Here is a 15218-nt window from a genome sequence, read left to right on the forward strand (position 1 = left end):
TTATATGTCATTTGCATATCAAACTGATTTGTTCCAATGCTTGTGTTGAAAGGTATATTTGTAAAGCTGCTTGTGTTAAAAAAATGTACTGGCAGTAGGTCCTGATTGTATTGTAACTGAGGAAATGTATATATTTTAACAGAGGATATTGGAAGAGAAGAGGTTAATCTCAGTCCAGCTAACTTTGAAAAATAATAAGAAATTAAATTACTTAATTTAGGCAATAAAGATTGTATCTTACAGTTCTGACTGCAGCCAGAGATGAAATGTCTGTGCCAGACAAAGGTTTATTAACTCATGGAATGTGTGGAAGTGTTTTATGGTTTTATAGCTACCAGATGCTATAACACATCTCAGCAAAGCCCTATCTGTGTGTATGGTAACACATATGTGCTAAAATCTGGTTCAGTTTCTAGCAATGGGGGTAGTATGGGAACCAGAAGTCAAATGACCAGATATATGTGATGTAATTCTGTAATCTAGACAAAAAACTATGTCAGAAAGGCTCATCCAGACTCTGCTACACTTTGCTGTGAAGGAAAGTTTAGTTTGCTTTTTTTTTGTATTACTGTATTGCCTTTCTACATTTTGAATACTGTAGTTTGTTTTCTTTACCTTGTGTTTTGCTTGCATTCTGTTTTAACAGCATATTAAAACTTCAAAAGAGACCACAGCTCTCTCTGTTCTGAGTCAGGCAGAATTTTTCCCGCCCTCCCACCCATTTAAGTTGTCTTGTTAAGTACCACTGTCTTTCTAGTTGCCTGCCTCTTATGTTAATCTGACCATATATCTCATTTCTCTCTACTTTCACTGGCTTATGTGAGTAATCACAAAATCATCATTTTTGAAATCCCACCCCTTCAATTATTTAAATTTATTGGCCATCCTACAGTATTTCATAGTACCAAAATACAAAAGTGACCACCCCTTTCAATCCATCTTGCTGTTTTAGAAATAGTAACTCTCCACTAAACCTTAACTTTTTAAACAGGTAAAACTCAAGTTACCTAATTTCACATCTAACTTATCTAGTGCACACTGCAGAGTGCATTCTTTTCAATCTTACCTTTAAGCATCCCTGTGACTAGCACTTTCTCTAATACCTGCTGGAAAGCACTAGTTAGCCTTAAACTCATACAAACACTGAACTCTCCTTGTTAACAAGGAGAAATTAATAGTAAGCACTAAACAGCCTATAATTGCAAAGTACCTTACTAAGGAAACAGCTCCTATACTTTACAACGAAAAAAAAAAAAAAAAGCACCAAACCAGGCATGTCCAAGGGTCAGCTTCCGGTGATTTCTCCTGTCCACCTGGTGAATCTGGGCATACTGGGGCAATGCAGCAATTGCCTCATGTACACAGACAACCCTCTCCTCCTACCACCCAATACTACAACCTGTGAGAGATGCACTTACATAGCCAAAATGGAAGCAAAGCTCTCTCCACCCAAGATTGTGCTAAACAGTCAAGAGGAGAAGGTTAACACCCACACTACACCTCAAGCAACACATAGCCCTTCTAAACCCGCACCACCAACACCCACATATAGCAACACTAAATCCACATATGCAGAGGCCCTTAACTGTAACCTGCCCAAGCAACAAAGACCTCTGAAGCTGAAAGCATAAACAAACACCAATCACAACCAATGTGTCACATAGTTCACAACACCAGTGTGCCACCCAGCAACAGCCCCTAAGGCAAGACAATGTACCTAACACTTTAGTCATAGGTGACTCTATAGTCCGGCACACTGATGTCCCTCTCACCAGGTTGAATAAGAAGAAAATTACAGTCAGCTGCCTGTCGGGTGCCAGGATCCGCTACATAACGCATGCACTCAAGTCACTCCACAACAAGTACAAATATGACTCTGTCATTGTCCATGTTGGAGTGAATGACTTGAGACGTACCTCCCTGGACTACATGAAAAGAGACATGGAAGAGCTCTTGGATCATGTGGCCCAGGCAGGTATGACCCTAGCCCTGAGTAGCATCCTGCCTTCACCCAGAATGATACCACAATATAATGATAAAATGATTGACTTCAACAATTGGCTAAGCTTATGGTGTCATTCAAAGGGGATCCAGTATCTGTCTGCCTGGGATGACATGATTGACAGACCACGATGCTTTGCCAGAGATGGTCTGCACCTGTCGCCCCTGGGATTCAGGTTACTGGCTACGGCTCTTGCCACCCCTATAGTGCCTTTTTTAGGCAAACTTCAAAGGACAAAACCACCACCGTAACAGGTACAAGCATGCAAAATCTGAAGGTAATGCTACTCAATGCTAGAAGTCTAAACCTCAAAATGCACTCTCTCAAGGCACTCCTAAAAATGGAGAACATCGATATCTGTGCAGTAACTGAGACCTGGTTCAAGGCTCCAGAGAGCACCCCTGCAATACCAGGCTACAACTCTTACCACACTTTTTAGCCACCAAACCAGGACCGAAACACTAAAGGTGGAGGAGTGTCAATATTCACCAAGGATATTCACACCACCAGGCTAGTTGGCCAACACAATGTGTCTGAAATTCTCCAAGTGCAACTAACACTAGGTAAGACTGCAATCCAAATTGTAGCTTGCTACAAATCCCCCACCATACCCCAAGATTCTCACTACACCTTTCTAAACATACTGGAAAATATTAAGATAGAACCAAACACCCTAATACTGGGTGATTTTAACTACACTGCCATTAACTGGGAAAACTACTCATGTCCCAACACCTTTAGCAACGGTTCTTGGAATTCATAAATTCCAACACCCTGGATCAACTAATCCATAGTCCCACCAAGGTCTCCAATATCCTAGACCTGGTCATTACCAACATGGGAAATCAATGCTCCATACCTATGGTCACCCCTCGTTAGTCAGGTCTGACCATAAGCTAATCACCCTTAACATCCACATCCCACCCCACCACCCAGTAAAGAAACCACCATAAAAAACTTCTCCAAAGCCAACTTCATGCTACTTAAGTCAGAAGTGACAAACTTCATGACACCCATGCAGACGGGAACTGAAAGTTCAACTGCTGAATCCTACACTAAGGCACTGTACGAGCACATCCACTCATGCATGAATCGTGCCATCCCAAATAGAACCAAAATGCTCTCATCCAAAAAAAGGAAGCCAATCTGGTGGTCCCCTGCCATAAACAAACTTTACAACAAAAGGAAGAAACTTTTACAGAAAAGAGGAAAATCCCAGGATGAAAAAAACTCCCTTACTAGCCTCAGTAAGAAACTGAGATGCCTCATGAAATCCTCCAAAGCTAGTTACGAAAATAAAATTGCCAAAGATTCCAAAGACAACCACAAAGCATTCTATAACTATGTCAAGAATCTAAATGGCAATGCTCAGATCTGCTCTGAGCTAAAACAGAATGGCATTAAATATACTGATCCGAAGGATATTGCCAATATCCTGGCAGATCGATTCAGTGCCAACTTCACCCCCCTCTCACCCCCTAAATGGCCCATCTCAATACCGGAAGATTGCCAAATTCCAGTAATAACACGGCCACACAGGTACAAAACGCACTCTCTAAAGCCAAGAATACAGCATCCATGGGACCAGATGACATCCCGGGCTGTGTACTACATGAACTACAATATGAAGTGGCACCTTACCTAAGTGTCATGTTTAATCATAGCCTCACCTCAGGTTTCATGCCCACTGAGTGGCACAGAGCTACAGTTATCCCAAGCCACAAGGGGGGATCCACCTTGGATCCCGGAAACTACCATCCCATCAGTCTGACAAGCCTTATCTGCAAGGCCATGGAGCATATTATCATGGAATATATAAACAAAGACATTGGCAACCTTCAAACACTGGACCCCACCCAGTTTGGGTTTGTGAAGGGCCGATCTTGTCTCCTGAACCTGATTGACTTCTTTGAATCAGTCTCCAGAGCCATGGACAAGGGTAAGGTGGTCCACACAGCCTATCTAGACCTTGCCAAGGCCTTTGACACCATCCCCCACTCTGGAATCAAAGATAAACTTACTAAGTTGGGCATTAATCCCTATGTCACCCAATGGGTTGCTAAATGGCTTACTGATAGAACCCACACTGTAAAAGTAGCCAACTGCAAATTCAGCTCCATACAAGTGACAAGTGGAGTACCTCAGGGTTCAGTCCTGGGGCCGCTCTTGTTTGGCATCTACTTCTCTGAAGTACAGGTCAACACTAAGGGACTCTGGCTAGCAAAGTTTGCAGATGACTGCAAACTGGGAGCCATTATTGAATCCCCAAATGATGTGGATACTCTACAAAAGGGCCTTACGGAAACAGATGCTTGGTGCCAGAGCCATGGGCTCAAGCTCAATGCCAAGAAATGTATTGTTATCCTTTTTGGGAAAAAACATGTATCCATGAATTACCATATAGGTGGCAGTACACTAAACACAGAAAGTGTGATAAGAGACTTAGGGACACAGGTGGACAGTGGTCTCACCTTCGATAACCACATCGCCACAGCAGTCAGGAAATCCTTCTATGTGGCACACCTCATCACGAAGGGCTTTTCATCCAGAAAAAGGGAGGTCATTGTCCCACTGTACTCATCCCTCATTAGACCCATTATAGAATACAACGCCCCATTTGGTATGTACCTCTCAAGACATCTGCAACAACTGGAAAGGCCTCAGAAATACCTCACTAAAAGAATCACAGGCCTAAAGCAGATGCCCTATGCTGACCGCCTTAAAAAACTCCAGCTATATTCTGTCGCATATCGTCTACTCAGAGGCGATCTCTGCTTAACATACAAGGCCATGTCAAACCCAGAGCTGTTGGACATGCTACACTTAAAGAAATCCCAATCCCTCAGAGCTACACGCTCCAGGGATCTAAACCTTGTCATCACAATAAACAAAACATGCTGGGGGGATAGGTTCCTGACCCAGAGACTCCCCAGACTCTGGAATAGATTGCCCATACATGTCAAGCAGAGTGCCTCTTTGGACCTCTTCAAGAGGAACCTTGACGATTGGATGGGAGAAAGGAAATTCACCCCAGGGATCACGTCAGTCGCCCTGCTAGACAGGGGTCCAGGAAAGTAAATAATGTGGGAAGAAATAGCCAGGGAATTGTTATGGCTAGGCTTGTATAGGCCCTAGGGCTGATAGCCTAGTACCAACCTATGAACCTATGAACCTATGAACCTATGAATCTTAATACCGATTAGAGAGTCTTCTCAGGACATTGCTGTTGGAACCTGACAAAGAAGGACCCCTCGCCTACTTTATCTTACCTTCTCTAGTAAGTGAACCGGGAAATAGCAATTCTTTAGATCAGTCAGGAAAATAGTGAGATTAGTGAAGGACTGTTTTTCTATATCTGTATGAATCTTAAATAGTCAGGAAAAATAGTGAAATTAGTTAAGTACTATTTTCTGTATCTGTATGAATCTATTCATCTGTGCTATTTTAATATTTCTTGTGACTGAAACTTTTCCATAGCATGATGAGCCTACCTTTTTGTGTAGCATTTAATGAAGTGGTGCACATGGATGACATAGAGACATTTTGATGACACATAATAGAAAATAAAAAAGAGAGATAAAGGTTTGGGTGAGAAAAAAAGAGATAACATTAGTACCATCATATGTGACATACAATGCATTAATATAATTATACAAGTCTTATCTAAAGTATTACATTTAATTACATATCCTGACAGATACACACTATACTACAAATTGCTGAAAGCAATCCTAGAAATGTGCATATATTGCACATATGCATGCTCCAATTATACAGATTACATCTTACAGCAGGGCATTTGTGTCACTGCTGTATAATTTTTAATTTAATGTAAATATTATTGAAGAAATAACAATATTGTATAGTTGCAGATTATGATATTTGAACCCACAACCTCTGACAACAGTCTAATATTAGACTCTTATAATTGGTTTGTGCTACAGACTAACGCATGCGTACTTGCTTTTACAGTTGTGATTTTCATGCTCAATTTGATACAACTCGGTGAAAGACCAAAAAGCTATCTTTTAATGCTGCAATAAACTTCTCTTCTGCATAAATACCATTCGCTTCCCTCAGTCTCTCCAGTCAAGCAACATGAGCCTGCCAATTGAGATTGTACTCACATTCAGTGGCAGCTGGGGAAAGAAAAGAAGAGCATTATGTATAACAGTCTTGCCTATATTTAGCTTTCAAAATCTAACAAGTACTCTCTTATTGTCATATTAACACAGCTGTGGGGTGTCTGCAGTCTCAGATTCCTGCAACCAACAGTTAACAGTATCCCTTTTTCTCCTGTGTAGGTCATTAAAATGATGCCTACATTGCTCTCCAGTGTGTGGGATACCAGTGGCACTGGATACAGTCTGGGCCAAACTATTCCACACCTCCAACTTGTACTGGGAGCCAGAATAGTCCTCCCGCTTTTGGTTATGGTGCTTTGCCAGGAGTCCAATAATTATCTTGGACTCCTGGAAATTCAACATCTGTGCCCTAAACTTTGCACCTTCTTCTCTAATGTCAGCCATGTCTACCAGCCGGACTAGAGCAATGGACTCTGGAGCATTCCTTCCAATTCCAGTTATCACATTTACTGGTAGTGCGCAAACCCGAGCAATGATGCAAACTGCATTTGCATGATGTTAAGTGCAGAGCAGCAATTCCAAGCAGGGAGGAATAAAATAATTGAAATTGGAAGGTTCGTATGACACTTGGTCTTAGTTTGTGGGGTGTCTACTGATGTAGCCTGGAAATATATATTGTAAATTGGAAGGTTAGGTGAGTTAGGTTTGCAGACATGCACCAAGGGCATAAATGTAATGACTTGACATATTTGTTTTTTATCTTTATACACTCAGAAAATTGATTTTTACACTGTGGTATTCAAACATAGGCATTATGGACAAAACATTTTCTTCCACATCATTGATTTTCCATCTTTGTCACAGAAGAAGTGCTGCTCAGATATTGTCGGGAATCATACATAAATACAGGTGACATTTTGAGCTGTTACACATGTATGCGTGTGGATATAGACCCAGTTGTGTATGTGTCTTAGGTAATTGTATAGGTCATGCAAGTCCAGATAGCAGAATTATGCTTACAGAAATATAGTACACAGTATACCTTCAGTCATGCATCGAAAAACACATTAATGGTGTCTTATCCCTCATACATATAATTCATATCAGCTCTACTATCTAAAGTGTTATAAGTGAGAGTGAATATAATGAGAAGTGGAACAACAGTAAACATGTATGGAATATCCTGAATTAAAATCCAGGACCATGTGTATGGCAGTCCTACATTTACACATGTTGCCACAAGAATGCTGAAATAATGCTTCATTGTTGTAAACTGTGCTGTCACAACAGTAAAAACAAAAGATTGCACACCCTGTACTAGAACTCAGGATCATCTGTATTCCAGCCCTACACTTACACCTGCTGCCACAAGACTAGTTGCATGACATTCCCTAATTTAGTAATCATTCTTAAAGTCTCTGTGTTAACTACCATGCAACGCCACAGGGGATGTGCACAGTGTCCAGCAGAATGATTTGAATGTATCTGGATTCAATTATTGGCTGTCTGAGTCCTGTCTGCAGGTGTTTGATGGCTGTAGCTGCTGGGGAACCTTGCTAACTGCCATGCTATGCTGCTAAGCACAGTTGCATGATGAAATGCAGAAATTGCAACAATGTATTGCTTTTGACTTTTACCCTATTACAGACGGCCTTTGCAGGTGTTCTGCAAGTGTTTTCTCTGCTTCCTGGGCGCACACTGCCACACTTCAGCCAAACCTGACATTCATTTTCCTCCATTTTCCATAATTTGCTAAGTGGCGCATCCCACAAACACTGCCTTCCTAATAAAAACTGAAAGAAAAGAAAAATAGAAAAAAGGGAAGTAAATAGTGTGGTAAGAAATAGCCAGGGAATTGGTATGGCTAGGCTTGTATAGGCTTTGGGGCTGATAGCCTAGTACCAACCTATGAACCTATGGACAAGTAGTTGAAATGAGGAAAATCAGTCTATGACATACACACTAGAAAATATTGGTACACATGAAATATTTCTACATAAGTCTGGATTTGATCTCTCACTGCAATGAACCTGCAGAATACAGGAAGGGTGCCTTATCCCTCTTTGCCACACAAACAGCTTTGCAGCAAGGAACTGACATCATTCTGTACACAATCAACTACAAGATCTTCCACAGTAATATGAAATCATGCAACTATTTGTACATTTATTATTTTTGGATGTAGTACACTAAGTGATCACACAACCGATTATGACTACTGCTTGCAAATATACAGCTCTGTCTTACCTGTCTGTGTTTGTTGGTCATTTTTCTCTTATCTGACCACTAATCTGTGACATGCAATCTGTACATCATTTTACATCATTGTCCTTAAAATCTGTGATAATATTAAATGGCAATATATATATAAATATAAAATATGCAATTGCCAACAAATGAAGGGGAGGTTGGTTGTTAATGAACAGAACCTGTGAACTGTGACCTGCTTGCTTACATTTCCAACCTTAAATCTAACACTTTGTAAGTCTAACCTGACACACTCATTGGATGCAGGGCAGCCTGCAGTGCTGTTGTGTTTTCCTTCTCCCAACTAATAATCATTCACATTTGCAATTCATTAAAAACAAATACCGAGGGAGTGCTTGTACTATGTTTACATTTACTACACTGAGTCAAGTAGTTAGGATTCAGCAGTTTTAATGAGTTCACACCTGATCTGCATCTTCACCATTGTAACAGCTCTGAATGTTCACCATAAAAAGGCAACCATATAGCTAGGGAAACTGAAGGTTAGGAGACTTGCTTATGTGGAGGACACAGAAAAGAGGCCATTACTTTGGGATATATCTGCACAGAGGATTACTGTACTTGAGAAGCATGCTTGCATTTTGTCAACTATATACTGCATATGCTGGAATGGAATAAAGAAAAGTCTGTAGCAAAGGCTTTTACACTTTTATCTGTATGCGTTATTTAGAAGTGTACTGATGCCATGGGCATATTTGTCAGGGCATTTCACAGGTATACATGATTGGTAATATCTTAAAATAGAATGTTCTATGTTAAAACTGTAGTCATTTTTCTGGGACAGTTCAGGTGATAGCACTTTTTGCATTTCAAAGATGGATTGTTAGCAAAATGTGTCATTTGCCTGTTCTTTGAGGGTGGGGGGCAAAGGTGCATTTCTGTTATGACACAAACAAGGATATGTTGCTATTATTACTCTCCTTTTTTGCATTCAGCCTGCTTGTATTTCAAATCTCTAGGTTGTTTTATGTTTCTCCTATGGGTAATACTGAAATGCTAACTTTTCTGTTTTACCTGGGAACAGTTATTTTGTAGTTATGTGATACATATGTGCATTATCTTTCTGTTGTTTTTTAGGACACCTAGAACTATGCCCCTTAGGCATCTCAGTCCTCAAAGTCCACCCTTCACTGATGCTGAAAATCAGGTCATTGTTGGCGCTTTTATGTAATATGGTGCCTTCCTGCTTGAAAGGGGCTGAGGAGATCTGTCACACTGAATGCAGATTTGGCAGCTTCTTGTCAACAATGTTAATGCTGTGGGTGGCCAGCAGGTGTGCCATAGGGCCCCTGACATGATCTCAACTGCACAGAGGAAAGCAGCTGCAGTGGGCCATGATTGGATGGGTACCAGGGTAGGCCTGATACAGAACCACCACTAGCAACAAATGAAGAGTTCCTGTCCACTGTCAGGGATCCAGACAGCTCCCAGGAGTGTGCAGAGCACCATGTCCTTGACATTGGTGCTACTGTTTCAGGGACAGCAAGAATGCCTCAGGAAGAGCTTCCAGGTAGACTTATATATCTCAATTGTTGAATACTGTTGTATAGTAAAACAATTTAAATCAATACATTACTTCTGTATACTGTTGTTGATAATAAACTAAAAATATCAGCACAGGCAGAAAAACTCAGAAGTTATGAAGATAAATATAAAGGAAAAGTACAAAATAAGCACTTTAACACTGACTCAACAAGATATTATAGAGAACTTGGAAATAAAGCAAATGCAATAGAAATACCACCAAAAACAAGAAATTTTGGAGAAGTATTTATGGTATTTATAAAGACCGTGTTGAACACAACCAAGATGCTGAAGGGATAGGAAAATTAAAAGAAACAGCAAGGAGCTCTTATATAGTAGATACAAAATGGAATAAAGTAACAGTCCGAAAAACTGAAAAAAATAACTTAGAAAATTTCCTAAATGAAAAACCCTAAGCCCAGATATAGTACGTAATTTCTAGATAAAAGTAATAATATCTTTACACAAGGTTTTAGCCCTGTGTAAGAGCTACTTATGAATGCATCTTGAACAGACATCAACCCTGTTAACAACAGGAACACTCTACTCTTCTATAAAAATGAACCTACAAGCCATCCTAAGAACTACAAATTAATAACTTGCCTTCCAACAATATACAAATGATATACTAGAATTGATGTAGACAAAAGTTTATAGTCATTTAGAAAAAAACTCAGTTATGGCAATAGAAAAATAGGGTAAGAAAAGAAAGTCGCGTGGAACAAAGAATCATTTGTAGCTAAATAAAGACAATCAAGAACTGTAAAAAGGATAAGAATTCAAGTATGGTATAGGTAGAGTGCAAAAAACATTTGGCAGCATCTCACAGTTGTGGATAAAAGAATGCTTTCAGATGTATAAGATACACCACCACAGATCAACTACATCTCAATGTCAATGAAGCAGTGGCAAACCACTTTGCAATTAAGATATGACAAAGGGCAAATTATTATCTCAGGGATAAAAATTCCGTGGGGATATTCCAGGGTGGTTCTTTGTCACTGCTACTGATATGGGTTTGTCCTTAACCAGTTCAGCTGTTTACTTAACAGATTAGACTATGATTACAGTTTGCCTCCCAGAAAACATTGTTTAAACATGTCTCTTCTGCTTTATGTGGATGACTTAAACTGTATAGTTTATCAGACAAGGTGTTGAATCCACAACTACAAATTTTTAAAACTTTCTCAGATGACATAAGAATGACATTTGTCCTTGATAAATGTACAAAAGTAGCATTTGAAACTGGAAAGTTGCAGTACCAAGAAAGTATTAACCTAGGATAGAAATGTGATATAAAGTACTTCAGCATAAGTGAGTGTATAAATATTTGAGAATAGATGAAGAATCAATAATAAACCATGAAGAAATGTGAGCGAAGCTCAGTAAGGAATAATTCAAAAGACTAAAACTGATATCGAAAACTTCCTTGACATCTAGAAATAAAGTCTAAGCTATAAATGTGTTCTTTCTGTTATAACTTACACTTTTGAGGTGATCCACTGGCTCCAAAAGATATTGGATCTATGGACAAGAAAACAAGAAAAATGCTTCATGCTTGTCAAATGATATATAAAAATCAATGTATTCCAAGGTTATATATTCTTTGCTCTGAATGAAGTATGATCCTTGTCAAAATTCATTACATGTAGAGATCTGCAATTGTGAGATTGCATACATATCTGATGACCTCATCACATCCTAACACTGTGAATGTTATTAAACATGAGGAGAAAAAGTGTAGGATGACATCTTTGCTTAGTTTAGCAGAATCATTTTGGCATCAAGAGGGACTGGAAATCAAATCAGAAGTCGACAAAAATTGGATAGCAACTGAATGTGCCAAAAAACATAAGAAAGCATATAAGGTGTGGGAAATACATAAATATAGCAGTAAGTTTAGAAATCTGGAGCAACCTCACATTGACCAAAATTTGACACAGGAATAGTTAAGAAGAGGTGAACTGAAATCAAAAGATGAAAGATTAATAATGGGGATCAAGGATAGTGCACTACATACATATTGGGGTGATCAAGGATAGTGCACTACATACATATTGGGGTGATCAAGGATAGTGCACTACATACATATTGGGGTGATCAAGGATAGTGCACTACATACATATTGGGGTGATCAAGGATAGTGCACTACATACATATTGGGGTGATCAAGGATAGTGCACTACATACATATAGGGGTGATCAAGGATAGTGCACTAAATACATATAGGGGTGATCAAGGATAGTGCACTACATACATATTGGGGTGATCAAGGATAGTGCACTACATACATATTGGTTAACAAAATCCATTTAAAAGGTGGAAGAAAGACAAATGCAGACTTTGTAAAACAGAATTGGAAATAGTTGCACATCTTCTAGCTGGATGGGATATCCTCATGGCAGAGGGCCTGTATACTGAAAGGTACAATAAAGTGGCAACACTGTTGCACTGGGAATTGTGCAGACATGACAATATAGAAGTAGCTGCAAAGCACTGGAGCCATGAACAACAAAACATTACAGAAAATGATGAATGCACATATATTCACATTTTTTTAAATAAAAGATCAAGAGTTATGTACAAGACCACAGAAAATACACTTTCTACAAATTAAAACATACCTGATTTTCCTTGTAGTCTCTCTCATATCTTTAAACTGTTGGGAGGTTACACTTCTTTTTAAAAAAAAAAATAGCAATGGAAATTGCCCTTTCTCCATTGCTTGCTTACTAAACGAGTGCTGTTCTGCATAAGTTCCATATGCATGTGCAGTACATCATCAAAGAACACTATCAGAAAACAACATGGAAGATCACCATGGTGGTGTTATACAAAGACATTATTTCAGAAAATAAGTAATTTTTTTCTTAAATAATGTCATTGTATAATAGCAATAACCAACTCCATGGTGTGGTATATTGAAGATTTATCCATGGTTGGCTTTGTTTAATCACTTGGGCTACACCGTCATGATTAAACTACAACAACCATGGGTAAATATTCAATATACCACACCCATCTCATCTGTTATTGCTGTATTACATCACAAAATCTCAAAATAACTTAATGTAAAGCCTCAGAAATCCCACTAACTGTTAAAACGTATTCTTGTGTTTTTGTGTTATTGTGCAATTAGCAAATGTATGTGTAATTGTTAGTGTTTATTACTTAATGGATGTTCAAGTATATTACTGAATGTCTCTTTTAAAATGTTTGAAATTTGTTGGAGCTTTTCTCATTGGGCCTCTGCTGAAAAAAGTGTTTGACTAAATAAAATAAAAATAAAAATAACATTAAGAGTCATCTTCCTGAGCATATATCAATAAATGCTGTGCATTGTTTTGTAATGTGTTTATTACCATCTGCTAAAATTAGTCTGATTATCAAGTCACACATTTTTTTCTGTGGCAGAAATGATCAAATTATTTGCAAGTCTATTGACTTATATCAGTACAGATATTAAAATCTCATGGTTACTTTTTTTCTACACTGATAGATTATAAGGATTGCCTAACTGTAGATGTCATGCTATGTAAACACTAGTTGCGATATGCTGTACAAATATGCAGTAGGGAAAACAACACTGTGTTTCAAAAATCTGATAAATATGTATCAATTATTAATCATGAGAAATTTATATGACCCTAGTACATGAAATAAATATTAAGCCATGATGCTGACTCAAAGTACTTATGGTATAAAACAAATACAGTGAAGAACAAACATATTGCATGCTTTGTCCTGCAATTGTTACTTTCAGCATTTTGTACATTGTGATAAAAATGTTCCTCATCTTACATCATAAATCAGACTGTTTTTGAATTTCATTGTGTTGCTACAACAATTCACTACATACTGTGCAATTATATCTGAGGATTGGCTTAATACAGTAATTAAACCGTATCAAAAAAGAACATAGCGACAGATCTGAAAAACGTACAGTATTTTTAGAGGTGAAAAAAATTGTAAATGCATTTATTACTCTGATATAAATGTGTTTACTTCTAAGTAAAGGAGTTTTAAGCACCAGTGTGTGAAACAGGAAATTAGGAAGGACTGAGTTTAAAATTAACAGCAGTTTTATAGATTTGTATTATACTGGGTAAATAAATACTCCCATCTCTAGTGACTCATTTGAGAATTCAACAGCTTCAAAAGCACTTCATAGCAGCCATCTGTTTCCACAATAATACCCAAGGAAAGCTGGAATTATTGTTTGGACACTGTTTGCTGGATTTATTTTAGCTACAGTTGCCATTTAGGGCACATTCCCAAGAAAATGCAATGATATTTTAGCTGCTTAGAAGTACTCATGCATATACAACTAAAGGCTAGAAAAGTATTTCAATGACAGACTCCATCTGCAGAATTTTGTGAGCAGTCAATTGATTTTCAGCAATTGGTTCATTTCAGTGTGAAGGTGAAATGCCCTTCCACATAAATATTTCCCATATTTCAGTGTACTAGGTTGTCACTTTTTAATATATTAATTGCCAGGGCATCAGATTAAAAAGCCATCGACAGGCAATACAGGCTTTGCCCCATCCCCCCAAAAACAGTGACTGTTAGGCACTTTACTTTCAGCAAGTGAGCTGGCAGTTGAATGACAGTGTATTTGTATGCAAAATAAAACTTTGTATGCAGTTGTGCAGACCTCATCTGTACAAGAGTATAAGTATTTCCTTGTAATACTGAAAAATGTTGCAAATTTTTCAAATAAATCCACATCATGGCAAATTTAAGAGCTCATAAAGTGCAGTCATAAAGGAATATGGCTGGAGGATATGGAAGAAACATATGAGTAAAATAAGACTGATTAAATGTGTGTGTGTGTGTGTGTGTGTGTGTGTGTGTGTGTGTGTGTGTGTGTGTGTGTGTGTGTGTGTGTGTGTGTGTGTGTCTGTGTGTGTATGTGTGCACGTGCATGTGTGTTTGTGTATATATATATGTGTGTGTGTGTGTGTGTGTGTGTGTGTGTGTGTGTGTGTGTGTGTGTGTGTGTGTCATGTATATATATATATATATATATATATATATATATATATATATATATATGGATTCGCTAGACAATCTCTATATACTGAAATGTCAAATTTCAGTATTTTGAGACTGTATAGTCGAAATTCCACATACCTGAAACCCCACAACCACAAAAACCATAATTGCAACCATACACACACATGCTACCACACAAACAAACACACATACACCTACCTAACTTCCCTACAACAAATAGAACAACACATACAAACACAACATAACATACAAACACACCTTCCCTATCTATAAGCAGGGGGGCAAGCCTCCATGCACCCCCTATGTGGGGCGGCTGCTC

This window comes from Protopterus annectens, chromosome 11.part0 (assembly GCF_019279795.1).
Source record: "Protopterus annectens isolate FY-2018-M chromosome 11.part0, PAN1.0, whole genome shotgun sequence".
Classification (NCBI taxonomy): domain Eukaryota; kingdom Metazoa; phylum Chordata; order Ceratodontiformes; family Protopteridae; genus Protopterus; species Protopterus annectens.